The 18865-nt window shown below is 39.1% G+C and overlaps 1 non-coding gene across 1 annotated transcript; it reads left to right on the top strand.

Annotated features, from left to right (window-relative positions):
- Nucleotides 1–12620: 12620 nt before the first annotated feature.
- LOC148563920 (small nucleolar RNA R71) lies at nt 12621–12728 on the top strand. Its single transcript, XR_015883957.1, has one exon. It is a non-coding gene; the product is annotated as a small nucleolar RNA R71 (small nucleolar RNA).
- The last annotated feature ends 6137 nt before the right edge of the window (nt 12729–18865 follow it).

The raw sequence follows: 18865 nt of genomic DNA, 5'->3' as shown, positions 1-18865 counted from the left end.
AGCCGCAATCGCGTCCTTCGCATCAGCTAGTAACTCCGTCTTCTCTCTCCTCAAGGCAGCAACCTCGGCCTTTAGAGCCTCCGATTCGGCGAGAAGCATGGCAGCCTGAGAACCTACATCAGAAGCCCGCTGCCGCTCCTCTGCCAGCTGAGAGAGAAGCGAAGTCTCAACCTCGGCAAGTCGAAGAATCTCTGACCTGGCCTCCTCAGAAGACTTCACAGCCTTCTCCCTCGCAGCTTTGGCAGCCTCAAGTTCCCCCTTCAACTTGGCTACCTCAGCATGAGAATGACGAAGCTTCTTGTCCAGCAAACCGACCTGAGCCATCACAGGCTCAGCCTTCCGAACAACAACGGCAGACCGGAGGAGAGCACGATACACCGACTTGGCCTGGAACGAAACATCGCAGCCATCAAAAAACGGCTCCGTTCCAGGCATCAAGTGTTGATCAATAAACCCTGGAGCATCGAAACGTCGATCCATCACGCTGGGCACAAGACCTTCATCCTCAAAAGTCTCACTGCTCGGGTCCTCAGGCCTCTTCCTCTTCCGAGAAGCCTCAGCAGCCGTCACCACGACGACTTCAGGAGAGTTCGCAGGGCCAGGGGAAACTTGAGTATCGGCTCGCGCACCCGAAGAAATCACCTCCTGAGAAACTGGCTGCGACTCTACGGCAGGATTAGAAACGGGAGTAGCCGGGGACGACGACCCCTCCTCCTGGGCCATCGCCGCCTTCAGACGCGCCAAGGATGTCAAGCCACCAGCCATCTCAACTGCAAACAATACAAAAAATTTCCAAGTTACAAAAACGGGAAACAAAACATAAAAACCAAAGAAAAAATAGACACACACCAACATATGACCGACAAGCAATCGGATCACCCATCACATCCCGGGGATTAAGAGGACACTCTCCAAACAACTGCCACAGAACGAGAGCAATATCCCGCTCCTCCGAGGACAGGAACTCTTTCGAAACCCGAGTAAAAACCGACGGTCCCGCCTTAAAATTCCAGTAAGTGGGGAACCGACGATCACCCTCCAACGTCAACCAAAAGGGATGATGTCCCTCCGAGGGACGAACCTTAAAATAACCACTCTTAAAACCGTGGAAGGAGTCTTCATACAAACCGAAAATCCGACGATGGGGCTGAGCTCGGAAAGACACATACCCCTTTTTATGCTTCCCCTCCTTAGTCGGAAGAGTGCACAAGAAAAGGAAAAGAAAAACGTTTACTGAGGCAGGTAACTCTAAATAATCACAAACGAGCTCAAAAGACCGTATTTCCGCCCAGCTGTTCGGATGTAGCTGGGACGGCGCCACGGAGCACCGATTCAACAACTGCTGAACAAAAGGAGAAAAGGGAAGCCGAACACCAAGTCGGGTGAACATCGCCTCATACACCCACATCCAATCCGGCACGGTCGGGGAGTCGAGATTAGTATAGCAAACCCTCTCGTCAACCCCAGAGAGGGCAAGCTCGTAGTGGCGTTCGGCATCGCCACCCCCACAAACAGCCCCTTCATCACGGAGCCGTTGGAGGTCCGCCTCCGTCATCCGCGACGGTGTCCCCCAAACATCACTGGTGACCCAAGAAAAAAGGTCAGGGACACCCCCCGCCGGGGCCACCGGAGCCCTCACACCCTCCATCCGTCGGCGAGCCATACCTAAAATATCGACGAGCACCACCGTCAGCCAAACCTCACGGCAGAAAACGACGGCGGGTAAAAAACCAAAAAATACCGCCACCGCACACCACCAATTATACGGTGGCACTCGCCCTAATCCTTTTCTAGGAAACCAACAAAACTATCTAAACCACCATACAAACACCACAAAACTACTCTAAAACAGCCTACACTTAGCAAAAACAAAAACAAAATGCTGCAGAAAATAAAGCAGAAGAAAGCAAAAAGAAACAAAAGAGATGCTAACCTGATAAATCGAAGGAAGACAACCCCAAGGAAAGACGCCGCAAAAGAAATCCAATCGAAACCACAGAAGGCGAAAATGGAGAAAGGGAAATGCTGTAACCAGAAAGAGAAGCAATAGAGAAGTAAAAGCAAAACGAGGGAACTAAAGGAGGAAAACCAAAACGGTTTTTGAAAGAAGTACAACGACGAAAATACCCTTAAGAAAGCAAAACAAACGCAAGGACAAAAAAGAAAAAACACAACCTGCAATAAATACCCCTCGAAAAAAGGTAACACCTCGAAGAACGCAACAGACGCGACCGATACGGAAGAGTCACGTCAGACCTAAACGGTCAGACGAATCTTCCACAAACACGGAGACCGAGGCACCGACCTCATCTCAAAGAAACCAGACGGGCACCCGAGAAAAAGTCGAGCCCATGACAAACGTCTCCCAGCGACAGACCGACCTCGCTCGCTCTCCCGCTGCGGGGGCAACTGTTACGGATCCATGTTTCGGATCCCGCATACCCGGTTACCCGGGGACGACCCGCTTCCACACAAAGGCCCAAACACCGGCCCTTCAAAACCTCTAACCCAAATATCTCTTTCTTATCTTAACCAAATAAGATAAGATAAGATATTCACCTATAAATAAGAGGACCCAGGTCCCCCCAGGTATTCATTCATTCCTCACACTTTCTACCTCTTAGATCCATTCTGACTTGAGCGTCGGAGTGTCTTTGCAGGTACCACCCCCATTGCTCCAGTCAAGCGACCCGGCTCCAGCTCTGTCCGCGGGTTCCCGATCCACCCTTCAAACCGTACCAGAGACATCTCGTACAGTTGTCATAATTTGTGGAATTATTGAACGTTATTTTTCATGGATTTAACTAAAGACATATGTCGTAAGTTGAAATTAATATTAGTAAAGGTTTTTAAACTTTTTATTTAGTAAATATATAATAATTATAATAAAAATATAAATCTTCATATTTTTATAAAAATAATTTTTAATTAATAACTTTAATATGTATTTTTTATTTTTAAGATGCGTGCTTTCCATTTTCTTCTTTTTCTTATTTTTATATAAGATATGTGTCCTTGCGTATATATAGTAGTGCGAGGAAAAAGCAAGTATAATTAATGTGTAGATTCTGTCAACGGCTAGTTAAAGAAAATTAAGTAGCCTTTTAGTTGGCTACGGCAACTATATATAATATACTAGGTTTCAAAGGAACATGTATATGGCTAACAACTTATCCATGCTTTTAATTATTTCAAGTGTTATTTTAATTAATTTCATCTAACTTCGAGGTTGATGTTGTGAGTTATAAGTTCTTCATCATACATGTGCTGCCCTTATATATTAAGTTGTGTATATTATTAAATATGGTATCTATTGGGATGAACGAATTAATTAATCTGGAATATTACATAATTATAGCATAATTTTTATAGGAAAAATTAAACCTTAATATATTGAATTTATCTAAATAATAATTTAACAAGGTTAGATATACATCAAAATTATCTATTAAAATTAATTATTAGTATAAAATATATAATGAAATATAAATTATTCCAGCAGTTACCTGAAATCGATGTGATTTGAACTTGAACATGAGATCCAAGCTCCTTTTTAGTGAGGTGCTCCAACGTCTCCTATGGCAAAGTGATGCCATCTGAATTCTCTAGAGAGGTTGGGGTGGTACCTATAAGGGACTCCGATGCTTAAGGTAGCAAGAATGTTTTAGATAGGTTTATGCATAGACTAGAGTTGAGTCACTACAGCAAATAAAGGTTTTTGCAACGGTCTAAAACCGTTGCCATAAATCTAAAAACCATTCTTAAAAGTTTAGGCAATGCTTTGGCAATGTTTTTTCACCTATTTTATATGCAGTTGTTACCAATACTAATAGGCAACAGCTTTTTACCTAAGGCAACGACAACAAAGAAAACAGTTGCCCTTGTTACTCTAATAGATAACGGTTTTCACAACAATTTTTAAAGAACGAGTTTTGTCGTTGTCTATCATTATGCAACGGTTTAAAACCGTAATAGGATAGACAATCGTTTTACGCCGTTGTTACTAATTTGGACAATATTTTGAAAACCATTGTCTCTTGTTGATGACTTTTAAGAACGGTTTATGAACCATTGTCTTTTGTGATTTTTTTTACAACTGTTAAATACCATTGCCATTTTGTATCTACTTTTAACAACGTTTTAACATCATTACTTTTTGCGACTTTTGACAACATTTTTTTGTAGTTATTCCAATGGTTTTCTCATGTTGCATTGAAATTAGTATTCCAACTATTTTTTTAATTTAGTATCAATAAATAGTTAAATATCAAAGTGATCCATGAACTTGCAATCGAATCTCAAACTCATCCCTCAACTTAAAATTGTCCCAAAATTGTCCCTGAACTTAATAATGTCCATCCCTAAAATATTTTTCAGTGACGGATTGATGATGTGGTTGGACGGAGGTCACATTGGACTTGTATTTTCTAGCTCAATCTCGTCCCTCATCAATCTGAACCTTTTTATTCTCTTCGGTGTTGCTCCCACCACCATTATCATCACCATCACCACCACCACCACCTCCATGTCATCCAAAGATACCAGCTTTTCATTCTCGGTAGTCTCTCTCTCAAACCTCGAAATCTTTTCACTCAATTCAATGAACTTCCTCTTAGGGACGACCATTGTTAAGTTTAGGGATAATTTTGTAGAAATTTTAAGTTGAGGGACGAGCTTGAGGCTCAATTTCAAGTTTAGGGACCACTTTAAGATCTAACTCCAATAAATAACCTTAACTATTTGAATCAAATTAGTAAAGAAAACTAATAGAATATTTACCATCAAATTTGATTCATAATGTATTCTATAAGATCCACACACATACATTATATCGTAATACTAGTCTAAGTCATAACAAGCTCTAACTAAATCATCTTTGCAAAATATTCAATAACAAACGAGAGTTGAGGTAATTAAATAGCAAGTAGGTTTATCATCATGTCCACAACTTTATGACTTTTACTCCCTTTTTATTTAGGGGTTATTGAGATCTCACATTTAAATATATGAGCATGTTTGTAGGAGTGGTTAGGCTCTGGGTACCAGGTCAGACTTAGAAGGTCGGTGTTCTGGTGAAGTGTGTTTTGACTATTGGTAGTGTAGCTAGCCGAGATTAATAAGGTGTATATATGTTATTAGAGTAGTTTGGGTTTGGGTTGGTTTTTGATTGAACAAAATCTAATAAGGACTATTATTACCCAATCCAACAGTAGGTAATTGATTGATGATATAAACAACATTTGAGATAGCATCTGCCTAAAAGGTCATTGATAAGGAAGCAATAGCCAACAAAGAAAGGGCCATATCAGTTAAGTGGTGATGTTTGCACAACCCTTTTTCATTTTTCCATCCACACGTACGCGTCCCTCACGCGTACGCGTCACCTTGCATTCTCTCCATTTCACGCGTACGCATTCCTTACGCGTACGCGTCGATTTCCTTTTTCACAACCATCACGCCCACGCGTCTAGCACGCGTACGCGTGACCCCTTGTGTGCGCGCACGGCCCTGTGCGCGTACGCACGCCCTTGTTTCGTCACTAATACACTTCTTTTCTTCTCTTCTCTCTACTTCTTCTCTTCTTTTCTCTTCTCCTCTTTCTTTCCCCTTCTTAAACCACCACTCACCACTATACTTCACCACGCACGACACTCATCTTTAGTTAGTTAGTTAGTTAGTTATTTAGCTTAGTTAGTTTAATTTTCTATTTTGATGCTAAGTGTTGGATAATTGAGTTGATTTATTGATTGCGTTGAGATATTGCTGCTGAATTATTATTGCTGTTACTATTTATTGAGGTTCTAAATTGTTGCTTGGTGTTGAGTTCTTCATGTTTAATTTTGCACATACCAAGTACTCATAACATTGCCTTTGAGAATCTCTTTTGGATTTCTAAATTGCATGTTTTGGCCACCATGTAATTTGATTTCATTATCTATAGATAGGTAATTTGTATGTAGTTGATGCATTTTTTGTTAGGTGAGGTTTGCTATGATTGATTTTTAAGTCACCTCTTTGATGCATTGACATTGAGAATTGTGAAATTGGATCATGAGCTTGCCTAATGACACTTTTTGAGCTTTTTAAGCTTTGTAGACTGTGCTTGCCATATTTTTCACTTCATGTCAATTACGTGTTGCTTCATCATCCAATTCACAATTCCTTGGTTTTTGCTTGAATACTTTCATGCTTATTTATTGCTTGTTTGTTTATCTTAACCTACAAGTTTCTTTTAAAGTATTTCAAGCACACTAGAATGAGTGAAGTGCATGCTTATTTTGTCTAATTGTGACCTAGCTTACCATGCTAGTGTGTGTTCTAAACCGCGCAATTTAGAATACACCCACTTATTTCTTCCATGTCACAAATTAATTCACTCACTCATTTTAGTGATTCTTACCTCATTCCAACACTCTTTGCTTCCTTGCCTTTGTATTCACTCATCTTATCATCTTATCTTCTATTTTTCACGGATGAGTCACTATACACAACAAGGGAAGCGGGAGAAAGAGCGCGCAGCAGCCGATTGATCCACCAGCTGAAGGTGGCAATCTGAAGTCACCATACCCCCTGTTGCTCACCTTTAGTTGCACGAAGGACCGTGCAAACCCTTAAGTGTGGGGAGGTTGTCGCCAATCGGCAATCTTGGGTGACATACTCTAATCCTAACACTTTCATCTTCTTGTTGAATTCTTAGTTGCATTTTCTCTTTTTAGTTTGTATATATTTTAGAGCTTTAATTACATTCTCCCTTAGTTTATTGCATATCTTTGCATATATATAATAAGCTTAGTTAATATAATGAAAATTTTCCAAGAAAAACATTCTTGATAGGGCATTCATATCCTAATTGATTTGAGTTGGAACTTTTATTGAAACTTGCTTGAAATATATTGTGGAACATATTTTCGAGTTATGAAAACACAACTGGTGCACGAAATTGTGATGTCCAGGCTCAAACAATCCCTGGCAACGTGAGCAACTTGGTACGCGCAATCGTGATTACGCTTTGATTATGTAGAATTCATGGCTCTTTCTTTCCCTGGAAATGGCGCCAAGAACATGGTGCCAATACCATGGTTCACAACTTCGATACAACTAACCAGCAAGTGCACTGGGTCGTCCAAGTAATACCTTACGTGAGTAAGGGTCGAATCCCACGAAGATTGTTGGTATGAAGCAAGCTATGGTCACCTTGTAAATCTCAGGCAGGCGGATATAAAATAATTATGGAGTTTTCGAATATGATATAATAAAATAGGGATAGAGGTACTTATGTAAATCATTGGTAGGAATTTCAGATAAGCGAATGGAGATGCTTTTCGTTCCTCTGAATCTCTGCTTTCCTGCTATCTTCATCCAATCAGTCTTACTCCTTTCCATGGCTGGCTTTATGTGATACATCACCACTGTCAATGGCTACTTTCGGTCATCTCTCGGGAAAATGATCCAATGCCCTGTCACGGCACGGCTAATCGTCTGGAGGCATCACCCTTGCCAATGGATTCATCTTATCCTCTCAGTGAATAATATGCTCACGCACCCTGTCACGGCACGGCTATTCATCTGTTGGTTCTCAATCATGCTGGAATAGGATTTACTATCCTTTTGCGTCTGTCACTAATGCCTTGCAATCGCGAGTTTGGAGCTCGTCACAGTCATTCATTCATCGAATCCTACTCGGAATACCACAGACAAGGTTTAGACCTTCCGGATTCTCTTGAATGCCGCCATCATTCTAGCTTACGCCACGAAGATTCTGGTTAGGAGATCTAAGAGATATTCATTCTAGCTTATTTCATGTAGAACGGAAGTGTTTGTCAGGCACGTGTTCATAGGGGAGAATGGTGATGAGCGTCACACATAATCATCACCTTCATCACGTTCTTGGGTGCGAATGGATATCTTAGAAGCGAAATAAGAAGAATTGAATAGAAAACAGTAGTACTTTGCATTAATCTTTGAGGAACAGCAGAGCTCCACACCTTAATCTATGGAGTGTAGAAACTCTACCGTATGAAAATACATAAGTGAAGGTCCAGGCATGGCCGAGATGGCCAGCCCCCAAAACGTAATCACAGGATCAAAAATACAATCCAGGATGCCAAATACAATAGTAAAAGGTCCTATTTATAATAAACTAGCTACTAGGGTTTACATGAGTAAGTAATTGATGCATAAATCCACTTCCGGGGCCTACTTGGTGTGTGCTTGGGCTGGGCTTTGAGTGTTACACGTGTAGAGGTCCTCCTTGGAGTTGAACGCCAGCTTTTGTGCTAGTTTGGGCGTTCAACTTTGGTTTTGGCTCCTTTTCTGGCGCTGGACGCCAGATTTGGGTAGAAAGCTGGCGTTAGACGCCAGTTTACGTCATCTATTCTTGGCCAAAGTATAGACTATTATATATTGCTGAAAATCCCTAGATGTCTACTTTCCAACGCAATTAGAAGCGCGCCATTTCGAGTTCTGTAGCTCCAGAAAATCTACTTTGAGTGTAGGGAGGTCAGAATCCAACAGCATCAGCAGTCCTTCTTCAACCTCTGAATCTGATTTTTGCTCAAGTCCCTCAATTTCAGCCAGAAAATACCTGAAATCACAGAAAAATACACAAACTCATAGTAAAGTCCAGAAATGTGAATTTAACATAAAAACTAATGAAAACATCCCTAAAAGTAACTAGATTCTACTAAAAACATACTAAAAACAATGTCAAAAAGCGTATAAATTATCCGCTCATCACAACACCAAACTTAAATTGTTGCTTGTCCCCAAGCAACTGAAAATCAAATAGGATAAAAAGAAGAGAATATACTATAAATTCTAAACTATCAATGAAACATAGCTTCAATCATATGAGCGGGACTTATAGCTTTTTGCCTCTTGAATAGTTTTGGCATCTCACTTTATCCATTGAGGTTCAGAATGATTGGCATCTATAGGAACTTCAGATTTCGAATAGTGTTATTGACTCTCCTAGTTCAGTATGATGATTCTTGAACACAGCTTCCTTATGAGTCTTGGCCGTGGCCCTAAGCACTTTGTTTTCCAGTATTACCACCGGATATATAAATGCCACAGACACATAATTGGGTGAACCTTTTCAGATTGTGACTCAGCTTTGCTAAAGTCCCCAATTAGAGGTGTCCAGGGTTCTTAAGCACACTCTTTTTTTTTTTGCTTTGGACCTTGACTTTAACCGCTCAGTCTCAAGTTTTCACTTGACACCTACACGCCACAAGCACATGGTTAGGGACAGCTTGGTTTAGCCGCTTAGACCAGGATTTTATTCCTTTAGGCCCTCCTATCCACTGATGCTCAAAGCCTTGGGATCCTTTTTATTTGCCCTTGCCTTTTGGTTTTAAGGGTTATTGGCTTTTTCTGCTTGCTTTTTCTTTTTTCCTTTTTTTTTCTATTTTTTTCGCCTATTTTTATTTTTTTTTTTTTTTTCTGCAAGCTTTGTTCTTTGCTGCTTTTTCTTGCTTCAAGAATCATTTTTATGATTTTTCAGATTATCAAATAACATGTCTCCTAGTCATCATTCTTTCAAGAGCCAACATATTTTAACATTCTTAAACAACAACTTCAAAAGACATATGCACTGTTCAAGCATACATTTAGAAAACAAGAAGCATTGTCACCACATCAATATAATTAAGCTAAGTTCAAGGATAAATTCGAAACTCATGTACTTCTTGTTCTTTTGAATTAAAACATTTTTCATTTAAGAGAGGTGATGGATTCATAGGACATTCATAACTTTAAGACATAGTTACTAACTACTATTGATCATGTAATGAAGACACAAACATAGATAAGCACATAACATAGAAAATAAAAAACAGAAGAAATAAGAACAAGGAATGAATCCACCTTAGTGATGGTGGCGTTTCCTTCTTGAGGAACCAATGATGTCCTTGAGCTCTTCTATGTCTCTTCCTTGTCTTTGTTGCTCCTCCTTCATTGCTTTTTGATCTTCTCTTATTTCATGAAGCATGATGGAGTGCTCTTGATGTTCCACCCTTAGTTGCTTCCAATAATTGTGTAGAAGAAAATGTATCCCCTGAGGTATCTCAGGGATCTCTTGATTTACAGTCAAATGTTCTACCACTGAGCTATAGACCCTTGATGGAAGCTTTTGTCTTCCCTTTCCTCTTTCTAGAGGTTTCTCTGGCCTTAGGTGCCATCAATGGTTATGGAAAAAAACAAAAAAAGCTATGCTTTTACCACACCAAACTTAGAATGTTGCTCGCCCTCGAGCAAAAGAAGAAAGAATAGAAGAATAAGAAGAAGATATGGAGGAGATGGATGGGAGTGTGTATTCGGCCATATGGGTGGGATTTGGGTGAGAGAGAGAGAGAGAGAGAGAGAGAGAGAGAGATGTTGAATTTTGAAGGTAGTAGGTGTATGGATGTGAGTGGTCAATGGAAAACAGAAGGGATGATCATGAATGGAAAGAGAGATGATGAGGTAGGTGGGGATCCTGTGGGGTCCACAGATCCTGAGATGATCCTGTGGGGTCCACAGATCCTGAGGTGTCAAGGCATTTACATCCCTGCACCAATTTAGGCATGTAAAATGCCCTTGCACACAACTCTGGGTGTTCAGCGCCAGGTTGGTGGCCATTTTGGGCGTTCAACGCCCATTTGTGTGCCATTTCTGGCGTTGAACGCCAGAACCATGCCTGTTCTGGCATTCAGCGCCCAGAAGCTGCCCATTTTGGGCGTTCAGCGACAGAACCATGATCTGTTCTGGCGCTGAACGCCAAACAGATGCTCCTCCAGGGTGTGATTTTTCTTCTGCTGTTTTTGATTCCGTTTTCAATTTTTATATTTATTTTGTGACTCCACATGATCATGAACCTATAAAGACATATAAATAAGAAAAATATAGTTAGATAAATAAACATTGGGTTGCTTCCCAACAAGCGCTTCTTTAATGTCAATAGCTTGACAGTGGGCTCTCATGGAGCCTCACAGATGTTCAGAGCATTGTTGAAACTCCCCAACACCAAACTTAGAGTTTGGTTGTGGCCTCCCAACACCAAACTTAGAGTTTGACTGTGGGGGCTCTGGTTGACTCTGTTTTGAGAGAAGCTTTTTATGCTTCCTCTCTATGTTGACAGAAGGATGACCTTGAGTTGTAAACACAAGGGAGTCCCCATTCAATTGAAGGACTAATTCACCTCTGTCAACATCAATCACAGCTCTTGCTGTGGCTAGGAAAGGTCTTCCTAGGATGATGGATTCATCCTCTTCCTTTCCAGTATCCAAGACTATGAAATCAGTAGGGATGTAAAGGCCCTCAACCTTTACTAACACATCCTCTACTTGTCCATAAGCCTGTTTTCTTGAGTTGTCTGCCATCTCTAATGAGATTTTAACAGCTTGCACCCCATAGATTCCCAGTTTCTCTATTACAGAGAGGGGCATGAGGTTTATCCCTGAACCAAGGTCACACAAAGCCTTAAAGATCATGGTGCCTATGGTACAAGGTATTATGAACTTTCCAGGATCCTGTCTCTTCTGAGGCAATGTCAGTTGATCCAGATCACTTAGTTCATTGATGAACAAGGGAGGTTCAACATCCCAAGTATCAATGCCAAATAATTTGGCATTCAGCTTCATGATTGCACCAAGAAACTTGGCAGTTTGCTCTTCAATAACATCCTCATTCACTTCAGAAGAGGAATACTCATCAGAGCTCATGAATGGCATAAGGAGGTTCAAAGGAATCTCTATGGTCTCTAGATGAGCCTCAGAGTCCTTTGGTTCCTCAGAGGGAAGCTCCTTATTGATCACTGGACGTCCCAAGAGGTCTTCCTCCTTGGGATTCACGTCCTCCACTCCCTCTTTGGGTTCGGCCATTTTGGTTATGTCAATGGCCTTGCACTCTCCTTTTGGATTCTCTTCTGTATTGCTTGGGAGAGTACTAGGAGGGATTTCAGTGATCCTTTTACTCAGCTGGCCCACTTGTGCTTCCAGATTTCTAATGGAAGACCTTGTTTCATTTATGAAACTTACAGTGGCCTTAGATAGATCAGAGACTAGATTTGCTAAATTAGAAGCATTTTGTTCAGAGTTCTCTGTCTGTTGCTGAGTTGGTGATGGAAAAGGCTTGCTATTGCTAAACCTGTTTCTTCCACCATTATTAAAGCCTTGTTGGGGCTTTTGATCCTTCCATGAGAAATTTGGATGATTTCTCCATGTTGAGTTATAGGTGTTTCCATAAGGTTCACCTAAGTAATTTACCTCTGCTATTGCAGGGTTCTCAGGATCATAAGCTTCTTCTTCAGAAGATGCCTCTTGAGTACTGTTGGATGCAGCTTGCATTCTATGCAGACTCTGAGAGATCATATTGACTTGCTGAGTCAATATTTTATTCTGAGCCAATATGGCATTCAGAGTATCAACTTCAAGAACTCCCTTCTTCATAGGCATCCCATTACTCACAGGATTCCTTTCAGAAGTGTACATGAACTGGTTATTAGCAACCATGTCAATGAGTTCTTGAGCTTCTGCAGGCGTTTTCTTTAGGTGAATGGATCCACCTGCAGAATGGTCCAGTGACATCTTTGATAGCTCAGACAGACCATCATAGAATATATCCAGGATGGTCCATTCTGAAAGCATGTCAGAAGGACACTTTTTGGTCAACTATTTGTATCTTTCCCAAGCTTCATAGAGGGATTCACCTTCTTTCTGTCTGAAGGTTTGAACATCAGCTCTAAGCTTGCTCAGCTTTTGAGGAGGAAAGTACTTGGCTAAGAAAGCCGTGACCAGCTTATCCCAAGAGTTCAGGCTGTCTTTGGGTTGAGAATCCAACCATAATCTAGCTCTGTCTCTTACAGCAAAAGGGAAAAGCATGAGCCTGTAGACTTCAGGATCTACTCCATTAGTCTTAACAGTATCACATATCTGCAAGAATTCAGTTAAGAACTGAAAAGGATCTTCAGATGGAAGTCCATGAAACTTGCAGTTCTAGTGCATCAGAGAAACTAATTGAGGTTTCAGCTCAAAGTTGTTTGCTCCAATGGCAGGAATGGAGATGCTTCTTCCATGTAAATTGGAATTAGGTGCAGTAAAGTCACCAAGCATCTTCCTTACATTATTATTATTTTCGGCTGCCATCTCCTCTTCCTGTTCGAAAATTTCTGAAAGGTTTTCTCTGGATTGTTGTAATTTAGCTTCTCTTAATTTTCTCTTCAGAGTCCTTTTAGGTTCTGGATCTGCTTCCACAAGAATGTTCTTATCCTTGCTCCTGCTCATATGACAAAGAAGAAGGCACAGAAAATAATAATAATAATAATAGAGATCCTTTATACCACAGTATAGGGATCCCTGTGTGAGTAGAAGAAAAGAGGGAGACAAAGAATATGATGTAAAGAAAGAAACACAACTGTGAGGATGGCAGAGATGTGAGATGAGATGTTAGGATATGAATGAATAAATAGAATAAGATGGGGAGGGATAATTTTCAAAAATTATTTTGAAAAAGAGTTAGTGATTTTCGAAAATGGTTTTTGAAAATTGTTAGTATTTTTTTTCGAAAAATTTTTAAAATTAAAAATAAAAATAAGAATAATTAGTTAATTAAAAAGAAATTTTTGAAAAAGAGGGAAGATATTTTCGAAAATTAGAGAGAGAGAGTTAGTTGGGTAGTTTTGAAAAAGTTAAGAAACAAACAAAAAGTTAGTTAGTTAGTTGAAACAAATTTTGAAAAGATAAGAAGTTAGGAAGTTAGAAAAGATATTTTGAAAAGATATTTTTGAAAAAGATAAGATAAGAAGATATTTTTGAAAAGATATGATTGAAATTAGTTTTGAAAAAGATTTGATTTTTAAAATCTCAATTAATGACTTGATTCATAAGAAATCACAAGATATGATTCTAGAACTTAAAGTTTGAATCTTTCTTAACAAGCAAGTAACAAACTTCAAATTTTTGAATCAAAACATTAATTGTTATTGTTATTTTCGAAAATTTGTGATAAAAATAAGAAAAGGATTTTTGAAAAATATTTTTGGAATTTTCGAAAATAACCAAAAATTTTGAAAAAGATTTGATTTTTGAAAAAAAGATTTTGAAAAAGATAATATTTTCAACTTGAAAATTTGATTTGACTCATGAGAAACAATTAGATTTTAAAAATTTTTGAAAAAGTCAATTCAAATTTTCGAAATTGATGAGAGAAAAAGGGAAAGATATTTTTTTTTATTTTTGAATTTTTATGATGCAAGAGAAAAACACTAAAAAGATGCAATGCATGAAATTTTTAGATCAAAACAATGAATGCGTGCAAGAATGCTATGAATGTCAAGATGAACACCAAGAACACTATGAATGTCAAGATGAACATCATAGACATAATTTTGAAAAATTTTTAATGCAAAGAAAATATGCAAGACACCAAACTTAGAATTCTTTAATGCTTACGCACTAAGAATTCAAGAATGCATATGATAAACATGAAAAGGCACAAAACAAAAAATCATCAAGATCAAACAAGAAGACTTACCAAGAACAACTTGAAGATCATGAAGAACACTATGAATGCATGATATTTTCGAAAAAATGCAAGATGCATATGCAATTGACACCAAACTTATAACATGACTCAAAACTCAAACAAGAACACAAACATATTTTTTATTTTTATGATTTTATGATTTTTTGTATTTTCTTTTAATTTTTTTTTCGAAAATTATTGTGAAAAATAAAAGATAAGGATTCCAAAATTTTTAATATGAATTCCAGAAATCTTATGCTCTAAAGCTCCAATCAAAGGGTCAGGCATGGCTTAATAGCCAGCCAAGCTTTAGTATGTAACTCAGACATGGCACGCCTGACATTCCTTACATTCAACAGCCAATTGGCTAAGAAAGATAAAGAAGCTCTTCTCTTGAGTATAAGAATTGAGACATGGCTTTACAGCCAGCCAGGCTTCAACATGCTTCATGAAACACTAGAATTCATTCTTAAAAATTCTGAAGCCATAGAATAATTTATTTTTTGAAAACATTTTTTTTTCGAAAACAAGTGAGGAATTTTTGAAAGGTTTTTGAAAAATTTTTGAAAATAAAATAAAAAGAAAATTACCTAATCTGAGCAACAAGATGAACCGTCAGTTGTCCAAACTCGAACAATCCCCGGCAACGGCGCCAAAAACTTGGTGCTGTTGCCGGATCCAAACTTGGCACTGATGTTACCGGACCAAAAGCTTGCCGAAAACTCAAACAATCCCCGGCAACGGCGCCAAAAACTTGGTGCACGAAATTGTGATGTCCAGGCTCAAACAATCCCTGGCAACGTGAGCAACTTGGTACGCGCAATCGTGATTACGCTTTGATTATGTAGAATTCATGGCTCTTTCTTTCCCTGGAAATGGCGCCAAGAACATGGTGCCAATACCATGGTTCACAACTTCGATACAACTAACCAGCAAGTGCACTGGGTCGTCCAAGTAATACCTTACATGAGTAAGGGTCGAATCCCACGGAGATTGTTGGTATGAAGCAAGCTATGGTCACCTTGTAAATCTCAGGCAGGCGGATATAAAATAATTATGGAGTTTTCGAATATGATATAATAAAATAGGGATAGAGGTACTTATGTAAATCATTGGTAGGAATTTCAGATAAGCGAATGGAGATGCTTTTCGTTCCTCTGAACCTCTGCTTTCCTGCTATCTTCATCCAATCAGTCTTACTCCTTTCCATGGCTGGCTTTATGTGATACATCACCACTGTCAATGGCTACTTTCGGTCATCTCTCGGGAAAATGATCCAATGCCCTGTCACGGCACGGCTAATCGTCTGGAGGCATCACCCTTGCCAATGGCTTCATCTTATCCTCTCAGTGAATAATATGCTCACGCACCCTGTCACGGCACGGCTATTCATCTGTTGGTTCTCGATCATGCTGGAATAGGATTTACTATCCTTTTGCGTCTGTCACTAACGCCCTGCAATCGCGAGTTTGGAGCTCGTCACAGTCATTCATTCATCGAATCCTACTCGGAATACCACAGACAAAGTTTAGACCTTCCGGATTCTCTTGAATGCCACCATCATTCTAGCTTACGCCACGAAGATTCTGGTTAGGAGATCTAAAAGATATTCATTCTAGCTTATTTCATGTAGAACGGAAGTGTTTGTCAGGCACGTGTTCATAGGGGAGAATGGTGATGAGCGTCACACATAATCATCACCTTCATCATGTTCTTGGGTGCGAATGGATATCTTAGAAGTGAAATAAGAATTGAATAGAAAACAGTAGTACTTTGCATTAATCTTTGAGGAACAGCAGAGCTCCACACCTTAATCTATGGAGTGTAGAAACTCTACCGTATGAAAATACATAAGTGAAGGTCCAGGCATGGCCGAGATGGCCAGCCCCCAAAACGTGATCACAAGATCAAAAATACAATCCAGGATGCCAAATACAATAGTAAAAGGTCCTATTTATAATAAACTAGCTACTAGGGTTTACATGAGTAAGTAATTGATACATAAATCCACTTCCGGGGCCCACTTGGTGTGTGCTTGGGCTGGGCTTTGAGTGTTACACGTGTAGAGGTCCTCCTTGGAGTTGAACGCCAGCTTTTGTGCCAGTTTGGGCGTTCAACTCTGGTTTTGGCTCCTTTTCTGGCGCTGGACGCCAGATTTGGGTAGAAAGCTGGCGTTGGACGCCAGTTTACGTCATCTATTATTGGCCAAAGTATAGACTATTATATATTGCTGGAAATCCCTAGATGTCTACTTTCCAACGCAATTGGAAGCGCGCCATTTCGAGTTCTGTAGCTCCAGAAAATCCACTTTGAGTGCAGGGAGGTCAGAATCCAACAGCATCAGCAGTCCTTCTTCAATCTCTGAATCTGATTTTTGTTCAAGTCCCTCAATTTCAGCCAGAAAATACCTGAAATCACAGAAAAACACACAAACTCATAGTAAAGTCCAGAAATGTGAATTTAACATAAAAACTAATGAAAACATCCCTAAAAGTAACTAGATTCTACTAAAAACATACTAAAAACAATGTCAAAAAGCGTATAAATTATCCGCTCATCAACAACCTTGTGAGTTTTTGAGCCTAATTGTGTGGTTACACCATATAACCACTATTTTCATTCTTGTGTGTGTTATTCTCTTTTTATGATTGCAATCTTTGATTTATTTGATTATTTATGTCCATTGCTTGATGTATATATGCATTTATATGATTGGGGCCATCTTTTCATTAAGCTCACTTATCCCAAATAGCCTACCCTTTTATCTCCATTTGTTAACCAACTTTGAGCCTACTTTTAATCCCCTCTTGTCCTTAAAGTTAGCACATTACTAGCCTTAAAGTGAAAAATAAATAAATGTCCTTTATTTAGATCTTTGATTAGCTTAGGCTAGTGAGAGTGTGTTTCATCTAAGTGTGGGAAAGTTTGGGAACCTTGGTTGGGGTAAAAGTGAATTTTTGTACTTTGTTGAAAATCTTGGGAATTGGGTACATAGTCATACATCAAATGCTTAAACCATATGCATTGTCACTTTTGTATATATTTTAGTTTGAAAAAAAAAAGAAAAAGAAGAAAATAATAGAAAGGGGACAAAATGCCCCAAAGTAGAATAACAATAACAATGCATATGAGTTGTGATTGAAAATGAAAAATGAATGAGTATGTGAGAAAAGTGAGAAACGGATAGTTAGGTTTGCTTTGAGTTGTATAGGTTGTTAAGTAGGTTTGGTGAGAGCTTAAGTTAGTCAAAGATTCAAATTTGAAGCTCACTTGACCACATATAACCCTACCTTTACCCTAACCCCATTACAACCATGGAAAAATCCTCATGATATTTGTACACATACATTGAATAAGTGTTGATTGTTAGATGAAAGACAAATCTTAGAAATCATGATTAAAAGAGAAATGAGTGAATTGACCCTATACACTTGAGTGATTAGAGCGGATACACATCTGGTGAGGGTTCAATTGCTCAATTACATGTTTCCACCTTTGATTATCTCCTTTCTTGCAAGTTTGTAAATGCTTTTCAATAACTCTAATCAATTATGGATTTGACTTGGTTAAGATTACTTTAGCCCTTATGTTCATATATGCTTTCTTGGAAATTGATTTATTTTGACTAAGTAGTTGCATTCATGTAGATAGATTGCATGTAGGTAGTTTACTTGCGTTGAATAATACCCCTTGTTTCCTTCTTGAGTATAGCATGAGGACATGCTATTGTTTAAGTGTGGGATGTGATGAATCCACATTTCATGGTATTTATTTGCTCTATTTGGGTGGATTTTATCAACATTTCTTGCACTTATCCATTTAAATAGCATAGTTTCATGATTTCTTCCTAAACTGTGCTTGAAAGTAAAAACATGCTTTTTAGGCCTTATAATTGCTAAATTTTATCCACTTTAATTCCATATGATGCCTTGATGTGTTTGCTAAGTGATTTCAAGTTTCCAAGGCAAATATGGGTTGAAGAAGTGAGAAAAAGAGCATGCAAAAGGGAAGAAGCCATGAAGAAATGGAGTTTAGAAGATTTAGCATCCGTGTGTGCGCACAAGCGCAAGCCAGGCGACGCGTACGTGTGACCCACGCGTATGCGTGACCCGAGTCATGTGAGCTCATTAATGCAAATCGCTGGGGTCAAATTCTGGGCCTCCAAAACCCAGTCCAACTCATTTCTGAAGCTATTTAAATCCCAATTCAAGTGGAAGCAAGGGGGCAATTAGGTTTAGCTTTTACATGCTTTTTCTCTTAGTTTCTAGAGAGAGAAGCTCCCCCCTCTCTCTAGAATTAGGTTAGGTTTAGTTTAATTTCTCTTTAATTTCAGCTTTTAATTCTTGTTCTAGTGTAGTTTTAT

The sequence above is a fragment of the Arachis ipaensis genome, chromosome B5 (assembly GCF_059453495.1).
Source record: "Arachis ipaensis isolate K30076 ecotype BB chromosome B5, ASM5945349v1, whole genome shotgun sequence".
Classification (NCBI taxonomy): domain Eukaryota; kingdom Viridiplantae; phylum Streptophyta; class Magnoliopsida; order Fabales; family Fabaceae; genus Arachis; species Arachis ipaensis.
The sequence above is the reverse complement of the archived record's forward strand: the minus strand, read 5'-3'. Positions and strand labels throughout refer to the sequence as shown.